Raw genomic sequence first — 13,115 nt, forward strand, 5'->3', positions numbered from 1 at the left:
CTACACTTCTGCTGACTCCTTTTCAAACATGTGAATTGTGATTGTGTGTCATAAAAACGTAATAAATAAATAAAGAGCGAATGCTTTAAATAAATAAATGTACAACAACTACGCATCAGAGTTCCTTTGTTATCAGATTAATCCAATCTCATCTAATCTAATAACATTTCACTCCCTCTTCCACGCTTTATAAACAGGATGTGTACATTATAGGAGTGAAGGATGGTCATGAAAAACACATTGAATCCCATCATCCATCCACCATCCTCTAATTTATGTGTTCATGTAAACAGCAGCTAACACAAATAATTTTTCACTGTAAAAGGTGCCGAAGCCTATAAAGGTCTACTTTGATTTTATATTTTATATTATTGGTAACACTTTGCACTGCAGTAAGGGTCTCTTTATCAAAGTTTTGCTCATCACTTTCTAAGCTCTTCATGTCTGATCTCATTAACATCACGACTCCTGTCCGCTCTAGTGATGTGTCAGTCGCGAACGAACCGGCTCTAAGAGCCAGCTCTTTGAAGTGAACGACGGGAGCCGGCTCGTCATTGGGAGCTGTTCCCTCCCCTCCCCTCTTGCTTTGGTGAACGCTACAGGTGATTGGTCAACATGTGTAATTGCGTGTCCAGACTGTCCACACACAGAGCAGTAGGGGCGGGGAAGAGGGAGGATCAGACTCAGACACACAGCAGAGCACATGCGGGTGGAGGGAGACGAGAGGGAATGAGGAGGAGGAAAAAGGCGAGCGAGAGAGAGAGGAGAGTGCGACGAAGATGGTGAGAAAATGAGTGCCAGCAGTCGTAAAGTAGAGATTTCTAAAAGTGTTCAGTTATTAAACCCATAGAAATGATAAATATTTGATATATTGTATTTTTTTACATTAGTAAATCATTTTACATAAAGTTTAGCATTATTTTGGTTATAAATGTACTCTACACAACAGAAAATCTGAGGAGCCACTTGGGAGCCGAAAGAGCTGACTCTTTTTGGTGAGCTGAGCCAAAAGAACCGGCTCTCTAAAAAGAGCCGGAATTCCCATCACTAGTTTGCTCCCTTCGATCCTCTGCTGCTCTTCAACTTTCAGCTCCCTTTGACCACCTTGTCACTAGTGGGGCATTTGTTTCACTTCGGTACAGTAGTTAGCGGCATGCGCCCTTACGTGTTGGTTTGCTAATAGCAACACAACTAGTACACAAACACTGGCAGGAGTGAAAAAGACAAAGTTAACTCATTCACTGCCAGCCATTTCCTGATCAGAAAAGTCCTTCGCTGCCAGCGTTTTTCAGCTTTTGTATTTTTTCTTTAAGAGTATCTGAACGTTGCAGTCTATGATGACGTCAACGCCAAAACTACCAAAACAAAGAGTAGACTCACCTCTTGCATCAGGAAGAATCTGCGCGTTTTGAGCGTTATCCGTTCTTCCATAATCCGTTGTTGAATTGTGAGCGGCAGAAGCTTTTCCGGTTCGTGCCTCACTTTTTTACAGCAGCTGCCCAAAGTGATATCCTAACACATGGATTTTCTGCTTCCTGATCACGTGACGTGTGACGAATGCGGATGAAGATCGGCTTTAGAGCTGGGATGTTTGTTCTCACGGTGCGGAGGCTCGTTCCGACACCCACACAGAAAAAAAAATGCAAATGACAACTTTAGTCATCAATGGCAGTTAGTGTGTTAAAACAAGGTATGAACAATGGCTGAAGTAATAGACAATGACAACACTGCAGCAGTGTCTGTTTGATGGTGTTACATGTGTCACTTTGTGGTGATGATATTATCAGAAGACTGCTTCCGCAGTCGTCACTTCCAGAAGTTCTCTGTATCAGCTCGACTGAGCCGTTTACATGCAGATGAAGTTAGGTTCCTACCGCATTATCTGGGTGCTGCAACACGATTAGAACCAATGTGCCTTCAGCCAGACGAACGCGATTGGATGGGTGGATAAAAAAGTCAGTCTATTTAGGGCAATAATTTGGTTTTCTGATGCGTGTGTAAACACACTGAGTCTGAGTTTTTCCAGGTTACATCTGCACAGGACTAGGTTAGCCAGTCTTGCAGGAAATCTGCAAAAGCAGTCAAAAGACGTCAAAGCCAACCCTACTTTTGAATGATTGAATCCTGTTGTGGGAGCTCTAGCACCACACCAGTGGGCCCACCTGAATTGACTCAAATCTCTGAAGCTGACAGCCCAGCTTTGCAACATTTCACAAAGTGTTGAAGTGGACAAATGTAGATGTAAAAGATGCATTCAAGATGTTAAAAATTTCAAAAGAGAATACTAAATGAGATGGTTTTGTTTGAAGTTGTTGAAGTGGCTTGGGGTGATTTATACAGATGAACATTTTAAAATGGTTTAGACAGAGCTGGAGGGAAAAGCACAACTTTTTAAAAAGAACATTATATTGCATCACTGCCTTGTGAGGGGAAAGGTTTCCAGACATTGTTTTTTGTTTCTAAATAAAGCATCTACTTCAGAATTTATTCTGCAGGTTGAGGCAAAGCCTCTGCTCTGAGATGAGAGTTTATAATTCTGTTTTAACCACCAATCCAGATGAGGGTGTTGGCATTTGAAATGCAGCCCCAGTCTCATCTAAAGTTCTTTCTGAAAATGTCTTTTGTGCTCTGAAATAAACCTTCTGTGTTCAGAGGCTGAGAGTGTAAAAATAAAAACGGCTGCTCAGTATTCTGGCTGAGTTTTCAGTGTTGAGTGGATAAAGTCAAGTGGAAAACTTACAGAAGAAGTGCTGTCTAAGCCCTTGGTGCTAGAACGTCTGACACTGTTGAAGCAGCCATGCTGAATATAAGTTGGAAACCAGCATCAGAGGACAAATAGACACACAGTCATTATTTGCGTTTGGCCTGCATTCCCATTTCGTGAATGAGCAGTCCTTTTATTTCTCACAGGTGTGTAGCTCCGCCCACAACCCGATTCCAGGTCATTCAATGAAGAACACAGATGGAGTAAACAGATCACAACAGTCAATACCCCCACTTGTTCTTAAATTGACAGAAAAAATACATTCCAGTACATCAAAACTCTTCAAATGCCAAATATAAACATCACAAACTTATCCATCCTTGTTTTGGACATAGGTTTGGTAAAAACATCTGCTACCATTCCCTCTGTAGGACAGTAGTGAATGGTTCTTTTAACATCGCTGAGTACAGATCTGACAAAAAGATATTGAATATCAATGTGCTTACAGCGTTGGTGACGGACTAGGTTTCTTGAAAGGGCAATAGCACCTTGATTATCCTCAAAAAATAGCTACAGGTGAGTATTCCACACCATCGTCCATTCCAGCAAGCAACTGTACAAGATAACGACTTTCCTGAGCAGTAGCCGACAAAGCCATGTATTCTGCTTTGCATGCGGATAAAGCCACAGTGGATTGTTTCTTTGACTTCCAGGAAATAATAGGCCCACTTTGAGACAAAAAACAGTAGCCATTAACACATTCTGGTCTGCTCCCTAGTCCGCATCACTATAGGCCTCAAGTTTCAGATTGACATTAGGTTCCTGTTTTCTGAAACACAGTTCCTGGTCCACAGTGTCTTTCAAACCTCAGCACATGTTTAGCTGCAACCCAATGTTGTTGTTTCGGTTCAGACAGATATTGTGATAATTTACCAACAACGTAACTTAGATCTGGTCGAGTACATGTCATTAGGTAAATTAAACTGCTAACCACTTCTCGATATATTTTTGATTCAACAGGTTCACCCTCACTGTCAAACTTTATTTTCATTTCACATGGTGTTGACCTTGGCTTGCAATCATTCATGTTAAATCTTTCCAAAATCTTGGAAATGCATCTCTTTTGGTTCATTTTTATTTCTCCGTGTTTCTGGGCAAAGTCATTGCAAAGGAAATGTCTCAGTTTTCCAAGATCTTTCATTTTGAATTCTGCTCCCAGCATTTCCTTCACACGTTTGAGGATTTGACAATCACTTGCTGCAATAATAAGATCATCAACCCAAACTATCAATATGACCTCTTCATAACCATTCCGTCTACTGTAAACACAGAAATCTGCTGAAGTTTGGCCAAAACCATTTTAAATAAGAAAATTATGAAGCATTTTATTCAAATTTCGTCCTGACTGCTTCAGACCATACAATGGCTTAATGAGCTTGCACACCAATTCTTCTCCTGCCTTAGACTTGACCTCAAATCCTTCAGGTTGCTCCATATAAACCTCACAGTCTATGGGGGCATGCAGATATGCAGTTTTGACATCCATCTGATGAAGATCTAAATCATACTGAGCTGCGAGCTGCATTAAAACACGTAATGATGTCATAGCAGTGGGTGAGAAGGTCTCATTATAATCAGTACCAAACACTTGATTATAACCTTTTGCCACATATCTGGCCTTGTATGTTGTCTCAACAGGATTTTCTTTGACAGTATAAACCCATCTACCCATCTACTAGCTGATAACAACGGTGGCAATGGAAGCTAACCTATCAAGCTAACGTTATCTTAAGGACTTTATTTAACTGCTGGAGCAGATTAAAACGATGATGCCTCACACTTAGATCGTTGTCACTGGTTTCATCTTCACCCAATCACCCGTCGCATTTAGTAAAGTGAAGCCAAACTTTAGAGCGCGTTCATGTTCTTCTAGTCGGAAATTCGGAGTTCCGAGGAGAAAGCGAACGCACCATTAGCGAAACGGAAGCTAACATATCAAGCTAACGTTATCTTAAACATTTTATTTACCTACCAGAGCAGATGAGGATGCCTCACTTAGATCATTGTCGCTGGTTTCATCAACACCCAGAGCCTTTGTCTCTCTGACTGCTTTGAGCATGTACATGACACAAGAATTTCCCTCGGGATAAATAAAGTTGTTCTTATCTTATCTTATCTTATCTTACCTTACCCATCACATTTAGTGAAGTGGACCCAAGCTTTAGCGTGCGTTCTTTCTACCATGCTGCTCTGTTTACAACTGGTTCGCAGCGACCGACGACAAAACGTTCTTGCACATGCGCAGCTGTCTTGGCAAGTTCTCGTTATGAAGGACGGGTACCGAAACGAGGCACCGTTTGAAATTACGTGAATCGGTGCTCGGTCGGTACTATGGAATTCGGTTGGTACCATAAAAAGTACCGAATTCGGTACCCATCCCTAATCATAACACAAATTGCATTCGTCAGCTTCACTCTGCAGAGTACTTAGATAAAATAGTCTGCCGTGTGTGTTAATTTCAAAAGTCATACCGTTTTTATGGATGAGCCAGTTCTGTCCTTCTTTGAAGATGACTGTCGCTCCCTGCGCTGTGGCCGCTTTGACTGAAAATATGTCCTGTGAAAATGATGGGACGTAGAGCGCCTCCTTCAGCCTTATCTCAACACATTGTCCTCTACTGTCCTTCATGCACACTTTGGAGGTGCCTTTCTTTAACGCAGTCCCACTGGCTCGATCTCCATCAGCCAACTCCAGAATATGGCTCTGGGGTGTGAAGTTGGGATCAAACTCTTCAAACATGCCAACATGAGTGATGGTATGCCTCGTTGCTCCTGAGTCAACCATGAGGCCCTTCATCTTTACAATACTGCCCGGAACGCCATCCAGTCGCACCCTGAAAGCAAATGTGTGGTCCTCCTCGTCTACCGCTTGCTTCACCTTGTCCCGCTTTCTCCGTCGACAGTGTGCGTCTTTGTGTGTGGCGCTCTTACAGAAGCCGCACCACTGTCTCTGCTCTCGGCGCTCCCCTGCTGATGTGCGTTCCGCAGCTATGTGGCCTTTTTGTCCACAGGTGTAACAGGTGAGTCTAGTACTCCAGGTGTCTCTTCATCACGCTGTCCTCTTCTGACCCGGAAGCACCAAACTTTTCTGTGCTTTCATAGCTCCTCAGTTTTGTTTTGAAGTCTGCAAACATTAAGATTTCATCACTCTGTGTGATGTGCAGTGTTGGGAGTAACGCCGTTTAAATATAACGGCGTTACTAACGGCGTTATTTTTTAGGTAACGGAATAATCTAATTAATTACTTTTCCCACTGTTGCAACGCCATTACGTTACTGGGGACGGAAGGTTGTGCATTACTATGTGCTTGTCGAACGTTGAGCAACAGTGTGAGGCTTTCTGACCGCCACCCTTCAGCTGCAGCCAGGAAGAGAGAGGTAAGTAAGTAAGTAAAAGTTTATTTATAGAGCGCCTTTCACAGATACAAATCACAAAGCGCTGTACAACATGATAAAGATCAGGGCAAATACCTCTAACCAATAAAAACATCCGAAAAACAATAGCAGTGATAAAGGTAGAAAGTAAAATCATGAGTATAAACAAAGTGAAGGTGTGAACCCGAACAAAGCCATCTTTTTGAAACATTTAGGGAGGGAACGCCTGGATGAAAAGGTGAGTTTTTAGATGATTTTTAAAGACCTCTACAGTGTTAGAGAGACGGAGATTTGAAGGTAGACTGTTCCAAAGTCTGGGTGCAATAGTCTGAAAGGCCCTGTCCCCTTTGGTTTTCAGTCTGGTTCGAGGAACAGCCAGGAGGTTTTCAGATGTGGATCTAAGGTTCCGAGATCTAAGGGGATAAAAGCTCAGATAGGTAGCTTGGAGCCTGGTTGTTAAGAGCTCTATAGGTCAGGACTAAAACTTTAAACTGTATTCTATATTCTACCGGGAGCCAGTGGAGGGACTGTAAAACTGGAGTGATGTGAGCTTGTCTGCTGGATTTGGTTAGGAGTCTGGCTGCTGCATTTTGGATGGCTTGAAGGCGTGAGAGGGAGGTTTTGCTGAGACCAGTAAACAGATGGTTACAGTAGTCTAAGCGTGATGACACAAAGGCATGGATGATTTTTTCCAGATCTGCAGTAGAAACCAGTTTACGGACTTTTGAAATGTTTCTCAGTTGAAAGAAACAAGAGCGGGAGATGGTTTTGACGTGTGAGTCTAAACTTAAAGCTGGATCAAAAATAACTCCCAGGTTTCTAATGTTGGCCTTGGCTGATGGGCAAAAAGAGGCAATTTCTTGCTCGATTTTTGGCTGAAGTTCCGGGGGTGTCGGTAACGCACTTACAAACACGATGATGATTGGCCGGGTGGGCGGAGACCCTCAGTGTTCTCACTGTCTCTGTCACTGCATGCTATAGACACAACTGAGCAGTGATGGGAATAACGCCGTTTAAAATAACCACGTTAATTAAAAAATATATTTCTTTCTGTAACGAGCAAACTAATTAATTGCCGTCTTCTTTTAACAAATCGATCGTTTCTGTTACTGATAAGGAAATGTGTGCGTTAAGCAGCGCGGTGTGTTGAAGCTGTCATCAGCTGATCAGGAGCTAAAGAGGCAGATGTTTTTATCCAAGCGCATCACGGCCGTGAAGAACGAGGAAGATGTGATGAATATCTACGGCTGCAGACCCCCCGCAGATTCGTTGCTGCAGCAGCCGTGCCCGCGTGACAGCGGGACGTCCCGAAGGTCCGCTCACCTGTTCACCGCTCAGACGTCCTGATCATCTACCTTCCTAGATCATCCAGATGTAATCTGTTCCTGATCATGTCTTTAGTCCCGCTGTAACACTGATGCATCAGTCTCAAACGTCATGGAGCTCAGGTGTTGTTAGAACTACCTGTGTGTGTTCACCACCCAGCTTCAGCTCTTCTGTGGTTGGGTCTGACCCAAGTTGTGCCTCTTCTAGTGTCATTTTAAAGGATTTTATTTATTTACTTAACCATTACTAGATTAGCAGCAACATAAATGCTGCTAAAAACACACAATTATGTGAAACTGGAAAAATTAAAATACTGTCCAAAATTATCATTTCTGTAATTTAACTAGACTGAGAGACCATTTAAAGGTTTGTTAACCTTTACAGGTGTTTCTAGTTGCAATTTTAAATTTTAGCTGATTGGGGTCTTGTTAAATATCACACAGTGACCTTTTAATAGTCTAGGTTAGTGTAATGTTCCTGTTAGTAGTTCCTCCTGTTAAGTGCTTATTTATTTAAATTATCCGGGTTAATAAAAAACATTTAGACATACATTTTATTATGTTCCAGTCATTAGTCATTTATATTTCACTATTGTAGTAATTCTTGCATGCTTTAATGAAAAAAGTAACTAAGTAGTTATTTTTCTTGGTAATTAGTTACTTTTATAATCTTGTAACTCAGTTAGTAACTGAGTTACTTTTTTGACAAAGTAATCAGAAACTATAACTAATTACTTTTTAAAGTAACGTTCCCAACACTGACAACCACAGAATAAACAAGAAACAGGAATCTCTTTCCTCTGTGTGGTGCTCCAGCAGCAAATCCAGACCACTGTAACTCAAAGAAAACACAATAAACCATTACACAGGGAAAATGAAAGAGAACTTCATTCTGTTCTCCAGCCACCCAAATAGTCAAACCAGAAAGAAAAGAAAAACAGTCAAATTAAAACAATGGTGATCCTGTGTTCCTTATTTTCTTTTGCAAGCCGGTTAGATGCCATTTCATTTCCAGTCACTTCCTGTCCCCCTGCCCCTTCCCTTTGTAGCACCAGAAGAGCACATGCACCTTGCTGCTCTCTGAGTTGCATGATGTAGAGGCACTGTGCTCCCTTTACCATTGGATGGGTTTTCATTCGCCCCCAGTTCATTTATTTCTACTGAGAAGCATGCTTACCCAATTAAAGCACACATTTTATTATGCTTTTCACAAAATTAGACATGATATGGCATGATAATTTAAATATAAAGATATTAAAAATGAATAAATAAAAACATAAGCTGCCACCAGGTAGGCTAGAAAAGTCAATACTAATCCCACGTGATCTGTGTTCAGTACTGCACTGGTTGTTGCAACCGTAGGCTGCTCAAAAAAAGGTCATAGTTGCTCAACTTGCGTTGACTAGTTGGATTTGGAGAGTGATCCCAATATGGCGGCGACACTGTTACCCTCTTCAGTGCCCAAAAGAGGCATCCACATATTCATGCCTAAGGTTAAAGGTAACATTTTTGTCACCATAATGAGCTAGACAAAGTTCAAGCATATCCTGCACAAATCAGCCTTAAAGCAAAAGGTTGCCAGTTATGAATGTGTTCATTTAGAAAATCCTTATGTAACACACTGAAAATGATGGTTTGAGTTTTTATATAGTCCTTATAGCTCCTTTAGCAATTTTTAAAAATAATTTTATAAATGATGCTGATTATTGTTGCATCTGTGTGTTTCCTTTGATTGCACCTGTGCTTGAAAATTATTGGATGCAGGTCAAGTGTGGTATAGTATGGTATGGTATGGTATAGTAAGTGAGTGTAATAATAATCTCTTTGTAGCTGGTCTAGTGTGGAACAAACTGCATTTCATTACTTTAATTTAGTGGCAAATCACTCTGGTGGCCAATTATTTTATTCATCAAATATCGGTAAAATTCCATTTAATTACACCATAAATAATGTCCTGAACAAATCAGCGGCTTTCACCTGAGGAGTTATGAGGTGTCCGGATCCATTCATGTGACAGGAGCTTTGTAACCCATTATTCTTTAATAACTGAGTGAATTTGTCCTAAAGGGTCTGTGGACTTCATTTGTGGGCACTGTTGGCTGTTTGGACCCGGTGAACAGGACCGTTCATCATGTTCTGTGCTGTGCTGGGAGGCCATTGAGGGCATCTGGAGAGCAGATTTCTGCTTCAGAAATTATAGCTGCTAATTATCTGGTCCCTGTGCATGGTGGAAAGGCTTTTAAATGGCCTTAATTTGTATTCATAATATTGAAGGGGACCACAAACTGGGTCTTGGTGTTTGTGTGCTAGAACAGAACACAGACTAAACGTGTACACCTTGTTTTCAAGAGTTCTTTGTTTTTATATGTTTATGTTTTTGATTTTTACTATTGTAATTACTGTGAAGCACTCTAGATTTTGCCAGATACGTAAATGTGATTTGATTTGATTTTGAGACTAATTTAAATTAAAGTAATTTTCTATCTGTAAATCATTATTTTTGTTGTTGTACATAAGCTGCAAAAGTTACATGCAAAAGGGTATTTTCTTATTTTGCAAACACAAAGCCGAGTTTTACAACTTATATAAAATAATTTACAAATCTCAAAAACTAAATGTGTTTTGCGCACTTTGAAAAAGCATTTGAACAGTGTCTAATTTCCAGCCAAATAATAAATAATAAATTCTCATCTGTATCTATCTAAAAGGTTCATGAAAAATTTGGCAATACACACACGCGTGCGAACACACGCACACACACACACACACACACACACACACACACACACACACACACACACACACACACACAGTGAATATTTGTTAGGGACATTTTATGACTTTTTTCTTGAGTTATAATAGTTCTATGATTGATAAAAACCATGTTCACGAGTTATTTTATCTAAATCCCTCTCACATATAGCAATCCCAGTAGTTTCACTCTTTTTCAGTACCTTCCAAAATGAGCAGTTTCAGTGCTCTATCAGTTTAAGAAAACAAGCTGGAGCTGGCCACACCCACCCCTTCCTCTCTCAGGCTGCTATGAGCTAAGAGGCTCCAATTTCCAGGTAGGGCTCAGATTACAGCCTCTCCTCCTCCAGCAGCGGCTCTCTATTACATGTGAAAGGTGGTTCTATTCTATTTCCCCCATTAATGACATCACGAACAGGGACTTTTTAAAATCGCTATTTTAGGCACATAATTCCTAAAATCGAACACTGACAGAAAATAAATGGACTGTTTTTAATCATATTTGGAGTGTTAATAGAGGCAGCAGAGACCCATATGGCAGCAAAAGGTGAATTTTCCATTAAATGTACCCAGTAAGGATTGAGTCATAAACCTAAACTCCATATCTGACTTGTATGATAAAACGCATTAATCTTTGTTAATGTAGTTTCTTTTCTTGGTGTTTTGTTGTACAGATGGTGTCATGTGTAGGGCTGGGCATCGTTTGATTTTAAATGATTCCGATTCCGATTCCAATTCCTCGTTTTGACTCCGGTTCCTATCGAATCCCATCCTACTTGATGAAATAATCTGAACTTCAACAGGAATTTTATTTCTATGAACAACAATTTCACTTTCATTTAGACAAAAACATGTTTTGGAGAAAAAAACAAAAAGACTTGCAGCACAATCAGTGTGTTTGTTTCTGACCACAACCAAAGTCTGGAAGAATCCTCTGGGATGAGAAGCTAAATCCAGAAAGGTCGAGCTGTTTTCAGCTAAAACTCACGATGACTGAGAACTACACCTCCATGCTGCTTCAGCATTCAGTCAGAACAGAAAGTGAAACTTAATTGGAGCTGCTGTCAGTAACAATCTAACAGATTTTAAATATTAAAACTCTACAGAAATAGTTCAAGAAAGAAATTCAAATGTTTACAGCTTTGTGTGTGATTTATTATTATTATTATTATTATTATTAATGATAATATTAATATTCTTATTATTTATTGTGGCAGAAGCTGGTGTGGTCCACCACAGAGAAAGCTGATCTGCATGATGACTTTAATTATTCTACAGGTTATTGTTCAGCCTTCTGACGCTCACATGTCTGACTGCTGGCGCTCAGTGTGTGGTTTTATTTCTGCAGTGAGACAAAGTCGCCTCACACCGTCCAGCGTTTGTTCTTTAAAGCTTCTATTAAATCCACCGTGTTGACGTAGTTTAACAAGTTTACTCTATGCTGCAGGAGTTAAAGTTTACACCACGGAGTAAAAGTTCGGCAGACACGTTTGTTTAGATATGGCCGCTGCGCGCCGGGTGAGGGGAGGGGGGACTCGGTGCTGCACACAGACAGCTGGTGTGATCAGCTCTGAAAAGCGTTGATCACAATTTGCAGATCACATTTATTTTTCACGGAGATCAGCAGCGGATTCCTCTTCCGTCAGCACACTAGGAATCGAAATTAAAACGTTGATCGATTCTGGGAAAAATGAACGGTTGGAACCGATTCCAATCGATGCTCGATTCTCGATGCCCAACCCTGGATATGTCTCTAATGAAGCTCCCGTTCACAGCAATAAAAGACAGTGTAAAATATCACCAGTGAATGTTGGATCATTCAGTTTAGTTTCCTTTAAACCTGTGGGGAACTATTGGAAAACAAGCACATTTAATGCATGTGTTTATCTCATGCTGAGTACTCTGCTCCAAAGATGTTTACAAATGGTTCCTAATCGTTTTTGGCCCTGATTCTTTAGGAACGAGACTTTGCTGACTGTGCTCTTCCCTGCTCCGTTTTCCTGCTGGAACAATTTAATTACACTCACAGGAAGCTGCCAGAACACAAACACCAGTATCATGTTTTATAGATTCAGCTAAACGGCAACTAAAGCAAACTCACTCACTTATCTTCAATCTACCACAAAATCGTTGTTGAAAATGTCTCATAGCTATGGTTTTTATGTTTATGTTTATTTACTTAGCAGACGCTTTTATCCAAAGCGACTTACAATGTATAACCTGTAGGGCATGTTGTGAACTGTAAGGGAAACCGGAGTACCCGGAGGAAACCCACGCATGCATGGGGAGAACACGCAACTCCACGCAGAAAGGCTGCAGCCGAGTTTCGAACCTGCGACCTCTGTGCTGCGAGGCAACAGTGCTAACCACTGCGTCACCATGCAGCCAGATATATTTATCAGATACGTCTTTTAGAAAAACAAAAGCCCATTAATAATTTTGACTAAAATGGCCTGAAAGTATGTAGGATAAAGCTGTCATTGCTGGTTTTAATAAACTTAGCATTTCTCTATAATGCCACACTGAGAAAAGCCTGCATGCTGAGATTGGCATGCCTCGTTACAGGAACCCGTATCACTCAGCCATGTATTGAGGAAGTAAATGGTTAAAAATATGAGCAACAACAATACTTTTTAGCCTAAAAATCTAGACAGACAGTTGCTGAAGCAAACTGATTTCTCTCTGCTTGTTGATCTTGTCACGCTCCATTGGAACGTCAGCAGGTCTACCATTGGCCGGATTAGTGTTGCATTATTCAAATCACAGCGTTCTATCTGTTGCAAAAATACAGTTCAGAGCAGAACAACTAAGGCTACATTCGCACTACAATCCTTGATGTTCAATTCTGATTTTTTGAGTAAGTACAATTTTTTTTTGTGTGTGTGTCTGTTCATATTATGAC

Source organism: Nothobranchius furzeri, chromosome 1 (assembly GCF_043380555.1).
Source record: "Nothobranchius furzeri strain GRZ-AD chromosome 1, NfurGRZ-RIMD1, whole genome shotgun sequence".
Classification (NCBI taxonomy): domain Eukaryota; kingdom Metazoa; phylum Chordata; class Actinopteri; order Cyprinodontiformes; family Nothobranchiidae; genus Nothobranchius; species Nothobranchius furzeri.